Source organism: Pongo pygmaeus, chromosome 12, assembly GCF_028885625.2.
Source record: "Pongo pygmaeus isolate AG05252 chromosome 12, NHGRI_mPonPyg2-v2.0_pri, whole genome shotgun sequence".
Classification (NCBI taxonomy): domain Eukaryota; kingdom Metazoa; phylum Chordata; class Mammalia; order Primates; family Hominidae; genus Pongo; species Pongo pygmaeus.
The window spans coordinates 68,377,014-68,390,208 of record NC_072385.2 but is presented as its reverse complement, the minus strand read 5'-3'; positions in this window follow the sequence as shown (position 1 = coordinate 68,390,208).

Here is a 13,195-nt window from a genome sequence, read left to right as displayed (position 1 = left end):
GGGATTACAGGCATGCGTCACCATGCCTGGCTAATTTTTGTATTTTTAGTAGAGATGGGATTTCTCCATGTTGGTCAGGCTGCTCTCAAACTCCCGACCTCAGGTGATCCTCCCGCCTCGGCCTCCCAAAGTGCTGGGATTATAGGCGTGAGCCACTGCACCCAGCCTACAGATGATTTTTATATGTATTTTTATTTTTAAAATACATATAATTGTAAAAATTTAAATTTAAATTAAAAATTGTTTTAAATACAGATAAAAACAACTTTAAATTATTTTTTATTGAGATGGGGTGTGGAGGTTCTTGCTTTGTTGCCCAGTCGAGTCTTGAACTCCTGGCTTCAAGCAATCCTCCCACTGCAGCCTTTCAAGCAGCTAGGACTGTATAGGTGTGTGTAGATGAGGATCTTTAATCTGTGACTTTTTTCCTCAACATTACTTGAAAAATGTGACAGTCCTTGAAAATATTCTAGTTACTTTGCAAGGCCTAGGGATGAATATTAAGAATAGGTGCAAATAATTGCTTAAATTTAAATACCAGAGAGAGCCATTTGGGGTGTTCGGTATTTACCAATGCAAAGCTCTCTTTGCTTTGTTCTCATAAGACCCACCTTCAAGAGCAATGTACTTTTTGACAATGGCAAGGAGATAGAGGAAATGAGGTCACTAAATTAAAAAACTGGCCATGCGCTGTGGCTCACGCCTGTAATCCCAGCACTTTGGGAGGTCGAGGAGGGCGAATCACCTGAGGTCAGGAGTTTGAGACCAGCTTGGCCAACATGGTGAAACCCTGTCTCTACTAAAAATACAAAAATTAGCCAGGCATGGTGGTGCGTGTCTGTAATCTCTGCTACTCAGGAGGCTGAGGCAGGAAAATCACTTGAACCCGGGAGGCGGAGATTGCAGTGAGCTGAGAAAGTGCCATTGCACTCCAGCCTGGGCGACAGAGTGAGGCTCTGTCTCAAAGAAATAAAGAAAGAAACAAAAAAATTGCCATAGTTCCCACTACTCACACTGCTACAGTCTACAGTATCTGATTTCAGACTTTTCCAACAGAGACCAAAATACACCATCATCCTTAACTGAAATAATTATTTTGAGTTAAGCTTGAATTTCTGAGAGTTTGCACCTAATATATGAAGCAGTGGAGAGCTGCTCAAAGTCTTTGAGGAAGTCTCACTCTAACTTCAGCTAGCTTAATCTGGCAGCCACAGGTGGAATATAAACAGATCTTAGACTTAATCAAAATGTTCATTTGCTGTTTCTGCACACCCCCTTATGGCTGAGTAAGCGCTCATCGCTAAATGATGCCATTTTATTTCTTATTTATTTTAATTTAATTTAATTTAATTTATTTATTTATTTATTTATCTATCTATTTTTGAGACGGAGTCTCGCTCTTTTGCCCAGGCTGGAGTGCAGTGGCATGATCTCGGCTCACTGCAACCTCCACCTCCTGGATTCAAGCCATTCTGTCACAGCCTCCCAAGTAGCTGGGATTACAGGTCCACGCCACCATGCCCCACTTATTTTTGTATTTTTAGTAGAGACGGTGTTTCACCATGTTGACCAGGTGGGTCTCAAACTCCTGACCTCAGGTGATCTGCCCACCTTGGCATCCCAAAGTGCTGGGATTACAGGAGTGAGCCACCACGCCCAGCTACCAAATGAGCCATTTTATTAACTGTAGTGGCTGACAAAGACAGACATTGATGCAGAAATTGCTGTTGCCATGGGAAGGAAAAGTTTATTGTGAAAAAAAAAGTCTCTTTCTCTAGTGATAAGTGAAAAAAAAAAAAAGGAAGAAGAAAAAGAAAGATAAAGGCTGGGCGCTGTGGCTCATGCCTGTAATCCCAGCACTCTGGGAGGCCAAGGCGGGTGGATCACCTGAGTTCAGGAGTTTGAGACCAGCCTGGACAGCATGGTGAAACCCCGTCTCTACTAAAAATACAAAAATTAGCCGGGTGTGGTAGTGAGTGGGTGCCTGTAATCCCAGCTGTTTGGGAGGCTGAGGCAGGAGAATCACTTGAACCTGGGAGATGGAGGTTGCAGTGAGCCGAGACGCACCACTGCACTCCAGCCTGGGTGACAGAGCAAGACTCTGTCTCAAAAAAAAAAAAAAGAGTGTGGAAGTGCTTAACACAGAAAGATAAAACGTGAACTTTCATTAGATTATTTGTCGACACCTGGTGGTAGATAAACCAACAGCTCTTTCCAACTCCCCTGAAACTTTCCCATGGCTTAATTGACAGGGGAATGGGATATTTTGGTTGGACATTTCTATACAGTCACTTAAAAATCCTCTCTGAAGGTGTTTCTTCCCTTCAAAATCAGAGAAAAGACACATTTAGTGATGAGAATCAAAAGCTAGACAGGGGACACTTGGTGTTTGGAACTCTTCACCAAATCATTTCACTTCCTTTGTTCCCTCAGGGAGGAAGGCAACCACAGCCTCTGCATTTGCTCCCTGACTTGGTTTACAAGGTTAGTCAAATACCCTGTACCACAGAGTGGCTGGGTTAATGATTTATCTAAATGAGGTAAAAGCCATATGCTATTGCAACACTGCGTTTCAGTCTATTTTTCCAAACTAGTTAGCTATTGCACACTAATGATGTAGCTTAATGCTGTGTCACTAGGCTGTTCTAGGACATTTGTGTATATTATGTTCACAGTGCTGAAAGAAGCAACTTTCCTTTTTAATAGTTACAGTCTTTCTGAAAGCCCTGGAAGAAAAAAAAGTGACCCTAAGAAATAAGATAGCATTCAGGTAATGTTTAAATCAGACTGTATCTCAGATCAAAGGGCACTTTTTTTTTTTTTTTAATTGAGATAGACTTTCCCTCTTGTTGCCCAGGCTGGAGTGCAATGGCACGATCTCGGCTCACTGCAACCTCTGTCTCCCGGGTTCAAGCAATTCTCCTGCCTCAACCTCCCGAGTAGCTGGGATTACAGGCATGTGCCACCACACCTGGCTAATTTTTTTTTTGAGATGGAGTCTCCCTCCTGTTGCCCAGGCTGGAGTGCAATAGCACAATCTCGGCTCACTGCAACCTCCGCCTCCTGGGTTCAAGCAGTTCTCCTGCCTCAGCCTCCAGAGTAGCTGGGATTACAGGCATGCACCACCAAGCCCGGCTAATTTTTGTATTTTTACTAGAGATGGGGTTTCTCCATGTTGGTGAGCTGGTCTCAAACTCCTGACCTCAGGTGATCTGCCTGCCTCGGCCTCCCCAAATGCTGGGATTACAGGCGTGAGCCACCGCACCCAGCCCTAATTTTGTATTTTTAGTAGAGACAGGATTTCTCCATGTTGGCCAGGCTGGTCTCAAACTCCTGACCACAGGTGATCCGCCCACCTCGGCCTCCCAAAGTGCTGGGATTACAGGCGTGAGCCACCGCGCCTGGCCCTAATTTTGCATTTTTAGTAGAGACGGGATTTCTCCATGGTGGCCAGGCTGGTCTCAAACTCCCGACCTCAGGATCCGCCCACCTCAGCCTCCCAAAGTGCTGGGATTACAGATGTGAGCCACCACTCTGGGCCAGAATACTATGTTTTGATATCTGGATTCTCAACTTTAAGTTTGTGAAGTTCACCTATGTCGTTTTATGCGGCTGTAGTTCGTTCATTCTCATTGATACGTAGCATTCCATCATGTGTATATACCACAATTTATTCATTCTACCATTGATGGACATTTGGGCAGCTTCCAGCTTTGGTTATTATGGATACTGCTCTTAATATTCTTAAATGTGTGTTTTAGGGTGGGCGCGGTGGCTCACGCCTGTAATCCCAGCACTTTGGGAGGCTGAGGCAGGTGGGTCACCTGAAGTCAGAAGTTTGCGACCAGCCTGGCCAAAATGGTGAAACCCTGTTTCTACTAAAAATACAAAAAATTAGCCAGGGGTGGTGGCAGGCACCTGTAACCCCAGCTACTTGGGAGGCTAAGGCAGAATTGCTTGAACCCAGGAGGCAGAGGCTGCAATTAGCCAACATCGTGCCATTGTGCTCCAGCTTGGGCAATAAGAGGGAAACTCCGTCTCAAAAAAAAAAAAAAGTGTCCTTTGATGACCATATGTACTCATTTCTATGGGGTATGTACACCTGTGTAATATAAATAAAATTACATATACATACACACATATGTGTGTGTGTATATATGTGTGTGTGTGTGTATATAGTGTTACTAGATGTGTCCAACCATATATATGAGCATTCTTTTTCTAAATTTTTTTTTATTATTATTTAGAGACAGGTCTTGCTCTGTTGCCCAGGCTGGAGGGCAGTGGCATGATCATAGTTCACTGCAGACTTGATCTCCTGGGCTCAAGCAATCTTCCTGCCTCAGCCTCCCGAGTAGCTGAGACTACAGACATGCACCACCACAACTGTCTTATTTTTATTTTTTATTTTTCTTGCTATGTTACCCAGGCTGTTCTGGAACTCCTGGCCTCAAACAATCCTCCCATCTCAGCCTCCCAAAGCGCTGGGATTGCAGATGTGAACCACCACGCCCACCTCATGTGAGCATACTTGTTGCTGTATATCTTTGCCAGTACTTAGTAAAGTCAGCTCTCCATATCCATGGGTTCCACATACGTGGATTCATCCAACCAAGGATTGAAAATATTTGCAGGAAAAAAACAATAAAAAACAACAATAAACAACAAAAATTTTTAAAAAAATATAACAACTATTTACATAGCACTTACATTGCATTAGGTATTATAAGTAATCTAGAGTGATTTAAAGTATACAGGAGGATGTCATAGGTTATATGCAAATACTACACCACTTTACATCAGGGACATGAGCATCTGCAGATTCTTGTATACAAGGGAGATCCTGGAACCAATCCTCCATGGATACCAAGGGACAACTGTATTTTGTGTCTCTTTTATTTTAGCCATTCTGCTGGGTGTGAAGTGGTATTGCATTGTAATTTTAAGAAAGACTTTTATTGAGTATACTATACATACATAAAAGTGCACATATCATAAGTATACAGCTTGGTGAATTGTTATGAACTGAACACAACTACGTCATCAGCACCGAGATGCAGAAACAGTACAGTATCACTATTCCCAAACTTCCTTGTGTTCCCTTTTAATCTCTACCCTCCCTCCCACAGAGATAACCTCTATGCTGACTTCAAACTAATAGATTAGTTTTGGCTGGTCTTTGTACTTCATGTAAATAAAATAATAAACAAAGCACTTTTGTATGTCTGATTTTATGAGCGTTCTTTCTGTTTGTTCTACCTCCTCACCAATACTTGGCATTTTCCGTCTTTTTTTTTTTTTTTTTTTTTTTTGATCCAGAGTCTCACTCTGTCGCCCAGGCTGGAGTACAGTGGTGTGATCTCAGTGAGCTGCAACCTCTGCCTCCCCGGTTCAAATGATTCTCCCACCTCAGCCTCCCAAGTAGCTGGGATTACAGGCGCCCGCCACCACGCCTGGCTAATTTTTGTATTTTTAGTAAAGACAGCGTTTTGCGATGTTGGCCAGGCTGGTCTCGAACTCTTAACCTTGTGATCTGCCTCCTCAGCCTCCCAAAGCACTGGGATTACAGGCGTGAGCCACCACGGCTGAATTCTAACATTTTTAACAGCATGAAGGTAGCTCTGGATGCTAGGGTGAGTTGCTGAAGTAAATTTTATTTGGTAATTGGTATAACTTCTCCCTCAAATTAAGGTTTTTATTTCTCCAGAAAATACACATTTTACAAAATTGGGATAAATTTTTAAAATTATTCTGTTCTTCTTCATGCTGCCCATATGCTATGTCAGTGACTATTGATAATTTTTCCAATAAGAGGTTCAAAGAGAGAAGAAAATTTTAGAATAATTAATTATATCATTAATTATATTATTAAATTAATATATCTATTAATTATATTATTCAATTACTTTTATTTATTTATTTATTTGAGACAGAGTCTCGCTCTGTTGCCCAGGCTTGAGTACAGTGGGGCGATCTCAGCTCACTGCAACCTCCGCATCCCAGGTTCAAGTGATTCTCCTGTCTCAGCCTCCCAAGTAGCTGGGGTTACAGACGTGCACCACCATGCCCAGCTAATTTTGTATTTTTAGTAGAGACAGGGTTTCACCATGTTGGTCAGGCTCGTCACGAACTCCTGACCTCAGGTGATTCACCCACCTTGGCTCCTCAAAGTGCTGGGATTACAGGCATGACTCACTGCTCCTGGCCTAAAATTATTTTTAAACTCTTTAGGTAAATGAGAAGAATTTTTGTTGATTGTTACTGTTATATTATTTGCTGTTCAAGGACTATTTTTAGATGTGTGAATATTAACATACAAAAAAAACTTTTTTTTTTTGAGACAGAGTTTCACTCTTGTTGCCCAGGCTGGAGTGCAATGGCGCGATCTCCGCTCACTGCAACCTCCACCCCCTGGGTTCAAGCGAGTCTCCTGACTCAGCCTCCCAAGTAGCTGGGATTACAGGTGCCCGTCACCATGCTGGGCTAATTTTTTGTATTTTTAGTAGAGATGGGGTTTTACCATGTTGGCCAGGCTGGTCTTGAGCTCTAGACCTCAGGTGATCCACCCGCCTCCGCCTCCCAAAGTGTTGGGATTACAGGCGTGAGCCACTGCGCCTGGCCTTAACAGGATTTTTAAAGGAGTTTAGATAAACATTTTGAAATAGATTGGGAACTACTGCCTAATATCATATCATGTAAAAAATGTGCATGATACAATTCTTTTAGAAACAATGAGACTATATATAGCAAACACTGAATGAAGCTCATACTATTTTATTGTAATTTGACTTCTAAACATTTATCCTAAAGACAATATTTAAAGTAAAGTTAAAAACAAGCAACAGTGCAGTTTTTCCTTACAGCACTGACTATGATATATTTTAAAAAGTGGAAATAAAACTAAGTATCTGTTAGAATAGCTTAGTAAACTATGGTACATCAACAAAGTAAAATATGAGGAATTAAAATGATAATTAGGGCTGGGCCTGGTGGCTAACACCTATGATTCCAGCATTTCAGGAGGCTGAGGCAGGAGGATCATTTGAGCCCAGAAGTTTGAGGCTGCAGTGAGCTATGATCATGGCACTGCACTCCAGCCTGCATGACAGAGTGAGACCCTCTCTCTAAATACATACACGCACACATACACACACACACACACACACACACACACAATTCTTTGTGTTTAAATTGGATAGAATGTATTACTAATAATAGTTATAGCTTTAATGAGTTTGTGCTGGGGACCATAAACTTGTTATCCAATTTCTAACTTAATCCTCCACAATAGCAATGGGGTAGGATTATTATCTCCATTTTCAAAATAAAGAAACTGAGGCTTAAAGAGGCTAATCATATAAGTTCTCACAGCAAATAAATGGCTCAGATGAAAATTTCTTTTTTTTTTTGAGATGGAGTTTTGCTCTTGTTGCCCAGACTGGAGTGCAATGGCGCAGTCTCGGCTCACTGCAACCTCCACCTCCTGGGTTCAAGTGATTCTCCTGCCTCAGCCTCCTGGGTAGCTGGGATTACAGGCATGTGCCACCACGCCCAGCTAATTTTGTATTTTTAGTAGAAACATGGTTTCTCCATGTTGGTCAGGCTGGTCTCGAACTCCTGACCTCAGGTGATCCATGCGTCTCAGCCTCCCAAAGTGCTGGAATTACAGGCATGAGCCACCGCGCCCGGCTCAGATGAAAATTTCTTCAGATGCTCTTTGAAAAAGGAGTCTGTAGTCAGATACATTTCAGAATGACTTCATTCTAAATTCCATCTTTGGGAGAATCACCATGTATATTAGTGTCACAGGTTCCTTAAGGTATTGCTTTGCCAGCCAGAAACCTCTGTGGTCAGCAGCACCTTCCACCTGAGTATTGCTTGCACCCACTGGGTTCGTTCTGCCCATTCTGTCTGGCAGGCTTTACTCAGCTCACGCTACCAGCCAGGATCCCATACCTGCTAAACTCAAACCAGGCGCAGAGCTGCGAGGATTGTGTAGGTGAGCAAGCGTGGGGTCCACGCACTGTGCACAGCCAGGTGTGCTGGCTGCTGCAGCAGGGCAAGCAGCTCCAGGTGCCAGCACAGGTGCTGGCCCTGTGCAAGGCTGTGGCTGAACCAGATGTACTGCACGCAGCTTCTGCTGCAGGCACCCGTACCTGGACGAGGGGAATGCAGTCGCACCTGGAAGCCTGGAGGCAGCAGGAACCGTAGAACCCCAAAGGGGGTGTCACAGTCCTGGCTCGGGGTGCCCCTAGGTCTGGGCTCCCCAGAAGGCCACAGCTCTTCTCTCCTTCTCATTGTGCAATGTGGCGAGTGTGTGTGTGTGTGTGTGTGTGTGTGTGTGTGTAGGGGGGTTCATGTTTCAGCCCTGTTTCTATTACAGTTTTTTTTTTTTTTTGAGATGGAGTCTCGCTCTGTCACCCAGATAGAGTGCAGTGGCGCAATCTCAGCTCACTGCAACCTCTGCCTCCTGGGTTCAAGCAATTCTCATGCCTCACCCTCCCAATTAGCTGAGATTACAGGCACGCACCACCATGCCTGACTAATTTTTGTATTTTTAGTAGAGTCAGGGTCTCACCATGTTGGCCAGGCTGGTCTTGAACCCCTGACCTCAAGTGATCCACCCACGTAGGCCTTCCAAAGTGCTGGGATTACAGGAGTGAGCCTCTGCGCCCAGCCTGTTACAGCTCTTTTAGTCCTGCCATTCAGTGGGTCCTGAGTTCTTGGGCTGCATCCAGGAAGAACGAGGTATACAGACAACTGTAGGGTGAGCAAGGTGGAGAGGAGCTTCGTTGAGCAGCAGAATAGTTCTCAGGAGACCCAAAGTGGGTAGCTCCTGGCCAGGCATGGTGGCTCATGCCTGTTATCCCAGCACTTTGGGAGGCTGAGATGGGAGGATCACTTGAGGCCAGGAATTCAAGACCAAAGTGGGTAGCTCCTTTCCACAGGCAAGTTGTCCTGTCAAATGTCCAGCTCTCAGTGGAGAGGAGACCCACAGTGGGTATCTCCTCTCTGCAGGCAGGTTGTCCAGTAGTCTGTCTGAGTCTGGCTGAGTCTGGGGTTTTTTTTTTTTTTGGAGACGGAGTCTTGCTCTGTTGCCCAGGCTGGAGTGCAGTGGCGTGATCTCAGCTCACTGCAAGCTCAGCCTCCCAGGTTCACGCCATTCTCCTGCCTCAGCCTCCCGAGTAGCTGGGACTACAGGTGCCCACCACCACGCCCAGCTAATTTTTTGTATTTTTAGTAGAGATGGGGTTTCACCGTTTTAGCCAGGATGGTCTCGATCTTCTGACCTTGTGATCTACCCGCCTCGGCCTCCCAAAGTGCTGGGATTACAGGCGTAAGCCACCACGCCTGGCCGAGTCTGGGGGTTTTTACGGGCTTCAGATGGGGGGAAATGCATGCTGATTGGTCCATGGGTGGCCATGGGCAGGCCCGAAAAAAACACCGTAAATTCTCATTCCAGTCAACAGAACTGATAGCGTGGCCACCAGGCTTCAGGCCATCCCTGGCTTGAAGGTGGGGCTTCACTGGTACCTGCCTTTTTCTGCCCAGGAGCCTGTCTGCCTCCTGCTGCCATCACTCTGCCATCCATGGCGCCCATGGCACCCAGGCTGTTCAGGCCGAAGAGTGCCTGCAGGCCCACACCAAGCTGCCTTCAGCCCCCACTCAGCCTCCCTCCCATGCTCATTAGGCGCCCACAGTCTGAAGGGGGCTGAGGCAGCAGGTGTGTCAGTGCTGTCCTGAGCATGTGCACACCTGGCCAGGTTGTGACAGCACCTGGGCTTGGCCTCACCTTTGCTCTGAAGCTGGAGCAGGCACCAGGAGTGGGGAGAGGCCAGGCAGTGGGAGCAGGCATATCCAAGATTGTGGGGGGCAGGGGGCCTTCCTGGTCCCTGAGAGTTCAGGGATACTGGATTCCACATCTGCGACTGGGCAGCTGCAGCTGTGCCTCAGAGGGCAGGGCTCCCACCCTTCCAACCAAAATGGGGCAGAGCTCTCATCTGTTCTTGGCTCCCTGGCTCCAAGAGGCATGCAGCCCTGTTGGCGCCTCCCTCGGCGTCATGTGCCATCATTATTATAGTTACTTAACGTTTTAATAAGTCTGGCCATTAAGAATGCAGCTTGAGCTGATTCAACCATAGCTTTTCAAAGTGTATTTGCCCATGAAACCATTAATCTGTAGTGGTGAATGTGGTGGTATCCCCTGTAACCCTGCAGTCCTACTTCCTACTCCCTATCCCTCTCCCTTATCCTGCTGAGCTCTTATCCTGCTCAGCTCCTTGAGCACTGAAAAACTCTTGAGAGGGCCAGTTCTGAAGAACACACTCTGTATACCACCTTCTGAACTGCTAATGTGGATTTAAAACCAAGAAACAGGCTGGGCATGGTGGCTCATGCCTGTAACCCCAGCACTTTGGGAGGCCGAGGTCAAGGCAGGCAGATCACTTGAGGTTGGGAGTTCAAGATCAACCTGGCCAACATGGTGAAACCCCATCTCTACTAAAATGCAAAAACTAGCTGGGCTTGGTGGCTCAAGCTACTGGGGTGGCTGAGGTGGGAGAATCGCTTGAACCCAGGAGGTAGAGGTTGCAGTGAGCCAAGATCACGCCACTGCACTCCAGCCTGGGTGACAGAGTGAGGCTGCATTTCAAAAAATAAAATAAAATAAAAAATAAAACCAACAAACAGAAATATAAGGCAACTTCTCTACAAACCTCAAGAGCTAAAATATATGAAGAACATGAGGAAGTCAAGCTCTCCTGCATTGTTTCAAACCCATATCTCTTGAATTCTCTTTTAATTTACAATGGTTCCTTCTTCCCATTTTTCATGCCATTTATTTGTCAAATAAACAAGATTTTGTGTGTGTGGATACAAGTTCATTTAAAAAAGCTTTTTGTTATGAAAAAAGGTGGCTCACACCTATAATCTCAGTGCTTCAGAAGGCCAAGGTGAGAGGATTGCTTGAGACCAGGAGTTCCAGGCCAGAGTGTGTAGACAGTGAGACCCCCGTCTCTATAAGTTTTTTAAAATTATCTGGGTGTGGTGATGCATGCTATAGTCCCAGCTACTTGGGAAGCTGAGGTGGGAGGATTGCTTGAGCATAGGAGTCCAAGGCTGCAGTGAGCTATGATCATACCACTGTACTCCAGTCTGGGGATAGAGAAAGACCCTGTTTGTTTAAAAAAAAAAAAAAAGGCTTTTTATGTGAAAAAGTCATACATAGACATAAATTAAGAGAATGATGTAATGTGTCCCCATTTACCCACAACCCAGGTTTTTGTTTGTTTGTTTTTTTTTTTTTTACAGACAGGGTCTCACTCTGTTGCTCAGACTGGAGTGCAGTGGCATAATCACAGCTCATTGCAGCCTGGGCCCACACCCAGCTTTAACAATGATCAACTCATGGTCAATCTACTTTCATTTACGTCCCCACCTGTTTCACTTTATCCATACATATTTTTGCATGTCTCTCTATAAGATAAATACCATTTTTTCTAAATATAACACAATATTTTTATCATACTTTAATATTATCTCCAAAATCAGGCACCCATTCTGCTCAATTCAAGAGATGCAGACAAAATCCACAGCTGTTCAGCAGGCTAATTGGTAAACTACACTTTTGTGTCAGAAGTGCTTGTCCCTACTTCTCTCCCAGAAAAAGTAGGAGTATGTTTGCTTCAGGCACCTTCCATCTGCTGAGAGCACCCTTGTTCAGTCTCAGCTTTGGTCTTTGTAATCAAACCGTTCAGCAGGGAAGACTAATGTTGGGGGTGGGAGGAGAGAGAGAGAGAGGACATTCAGGTAGTGTGGTCCTCCACCACTCTGGGATCCATTCTTAAATGTGTCAGCCTTCCCCTTCTCTTACCCTCTTGCTTCTAGTTGTATTTTTGTTTGTTTGTTTGTTTGTTGTTTTTTTTGAGACGGAGTCCCACTCTGTCACCCAGGCTGGAGTGCAGTGGCACAATCTCGGCTCACTGCAACTTCCGCCCCTAGGTTGAAGCGATTCTTTTGCCTCAGCCTCCAGAGTAGCTGGGATTACAGATGCACACCACCACGCCCAACTAATTTTTTTGTATTTTTAGTAGAGACCTGCCAGGCTGGTCTCAAACTCCTGTCCTCAGGTGATCTGCCCACGTTGGCCTCCCAAAGTGCCAGATTACAGGTATGAGCCACCATGCCCAGCCTAGTTGTATGTTTTAAAGTGATTCAAGCATCTTTATTTGATGTGTGAGCCATTCTGTACGATGATCTAGCCTAGGATAGCATGCCTGGGAGAATGCTTGAAAGTTACCATTGCATCAATTTAATTTCCCATATTCTAGATGAAAATCGAGGCAATCTGATTCCAAAGCCTGTTATCTTAAGAACTATGTGATATGGTTTTGTTGTGTCCCCACCCAAATCTCATCTTGAATTCCTATTGTTGTGGGAGGAACCCTGTAGGAGGTAATTGAATCATTGGGGCAGGTCTTTCCCGTGCTGTTCTCATGACAATGAATAAGTCTCATGAGATCTGATGATTAAATAAAAAACCGGAGTTTCCCTGCACAAGCTGTCTTCTCTTGTCTGCCACCACGTGAGACATGCCTTTCACCTTTTGCCATGATTGTGAGGCTTCTCCAGCCACGTGGAACTGTAAGTCCAATAAACCTCTTTCCTTTGTATGTCTTTATCAGCAGCATGAAAACCAACTAATACGGTAAATTGGTGCCAGCAGAGTGGGGTGCTGCTGAAAAGATACCCGAAAATGTGGAAGTGACTTTGGAACTAGGTAGCAGGAAAAGGTGAGAACAGTTCAGAGGGCTCAGAAGAAGACAGGAAAATGTGGGAAAGTTTGGAACTCCCTAGAGACTTGTTGAATGGCTTTGACCAAAATGCTGATAATGATATGAACAATGAAATTTGACCTGAGGTGGTCTCACACAGAGATGAAGAACTTGTTGGGAACTGGAGTGATATGGTTTGGCTGTGTCCCCATTCATATCTCAACTTGAATGCTATCTCCCAAAATTCCCACGTGTTGTGGGAGGGATCCAGGGGGAGGTAATTGAATCATGGGGGCCAGTCTTTCCTGTGCTATTCTTGTGATAGTGAACAAGTCTCACGAGATCTGATGGGTTTATTGGGGTTTCCGCTTTTGCTTTATCTTAATTTTCTCTTGCTGCCATGACATAAGAAGTGCCTTTTA